The sequence below is a fragment of the Odontomachus brunneus genome, unplaced genomic scaffold, assembly GCF_010583005.1.
Source record: "Odontomachus brunneus isolate Ranch 3 - 2012 unplaced genomic scaffold, Obru_v1 Obru_scaffold_007, whole genome shotgun sequence".
Classification (NCBI taxonomy): domain Eukaryota; kingdom Metazoa; phylum Arthropoda; class Insecta; order Hymenoptera; family Formicidae; genus Odontomachus; species Odontomachus brunneus.
The window spans coordinates 2,386,518-2,388,517 of NW_022639457.1; positions in this window are offsets into that span (position 1 = coordinate 2,386,518).

A 2,000-nucleotide genomic window follows, 5' to 3' on the forward strand; every position below is an offset into this window, starting at 1 on the left:
GGGGGGGGGGGGGGGAGCGAGCGCGTAACTGTGTGCGTCGTCACGTACATGGCTCAAGGTAACTTTCAGTCGCATTCCATTCACGCGTCGCGTAGTATCTGTAGCTCGCTACGACAATAACGCCGAACAATCCAGAATGCGAATTAATACAATCGCTGATTACTCCACTTGTAGACATCGTAGCGACTTGAAACAAACGTCACTGGAAAGAGGAGGTTGCCGCGCTTTCGATGGATGTAAAATTCCTTCTGTGTGGATCACCTAGCGTAATCATGTGAGTACGAAAGACATTGGCTTTTGTGTTCTTTTTTGGTTTATGTGCTTTGTGTGGTTTTTGTGTACAATGTTCTCTCCATGTAACATGATGAGAACAAATTATAAAAAGGAAATAACTGAAATCTCCGAATTTTGAGGGAAAAAAATGGAAATTGTGATGACTCGTTATTTCTTGAGTAATAATCACAATAATAGATTATTTTTCAAATAATAACGATAACGGTAGAAAGTTACTTTGAAAACGTTTCTTTGAAAAGTTATTTTGAAAACTTTTAACTTTGAATTAGGATAATCTCCGCGTAATGTAAGATTCGGCGACGTGACATTGGACATTTGTGTTCGCTTTAAAGTGAACATTGATTGTTAGTCAGTGTTGAAAATCAACGGAAAATCTTGGTTTAAATTTGCAATGCGCAGCGTCGATTTAAAAAATCTAAAAAATAAAAAATATTTATTCAGTGGATGCTAATAACATATTATTCAAATCCAAATTCTATTTAATTAAATAGAATAAATTGCTCTTATGAAAAGCTGAGGTTTAAAAAAAATGTATATTTTCTTATTTGAAAAATATTTTATATTAGTATGAAAGTAAACATGTTATTAGTACCCATCGAGAATAAATACTTTTATGTCTTGTTTTCTCTGTAGGAGTGCATTATCTTTTTCTTCTGTTAATAAAGAATGATATCAATTATACAAAAATGAACTAGAGATTACGCTGAATTATCTAAATATCTAATCGCGACAGACAGTGTTCGGATACACTGATTTGCTTTCAACGATTTCTACGCACAGTAAAGTCCGAAATATGCTACGTTATTTACTTGACACTTGGATTTACTTAACTTTCGCATTGTGACGCGCATTTAATCAGCTCGCGCGTCGCGCGTTACGGAAACCGGATTCTTGTACAAGTACGGGAATGATCGATCGAAAAGCCGCGATTATGCACGGCGAACTTTATCTTCGATCCATATTAGGAACCGTTGTGACGCCTTTCATCGATCTCGCCGCGAAACCCCCACGGAGATGACGTCACACATCCGTCATGTACCCCCACGCGGTGGATGTTTCAGAGACGGGAGAGGAAGTCGAGCATTTCGCGTATAGAATCTCGTAGCGCTCCTGTCGGAGGACCAAGTGCTACGTCATTGACACACTTCCACAACGTTAATCTCGACGATCTCGTCGTTCAAAAGACCTGTATGTTCGATCCTTCCCCGATAATATCTGATAACGCGCGTATGCGATGCACACGTTGCGCACAGGATGTGCTTCCTTCGTGCTCCGCAGCACGATATTGAGTTCGCTTCCTTTCAGCCGGGCCAAGTTTAGAGCTAAGTTCGTCTTGCACGCTTTCGCGCCGAGAGCATCGCATTGTGTCTTCCTGCGGTATGTAATGAACTATAAAGATAGAATGATGCTTTTTTTCAGCACGAAAGTTTGCAAGACGAACTTAGCCTATGAATCTTGGCCTGCGAATGCAGGCATCTGTCGCGATGCGTTCAATTCACTTTAGCGCTGAAGAGACTTTTCGACGTGCTCTTACGTGATTCACGTCGTGTATCCTTGACGAGGGTAAACGCCAGGACTATACACGCGCGCGGGGGATAAGGAGGCGTCGTGACGTGTCGCTCCATTCAGTCGAGCGCCTCTTGTGACGATGCAAAGCGTTGAAATAGCGTCGACGTCATTCGCGACTCGTCTCGATACCGTAAAAG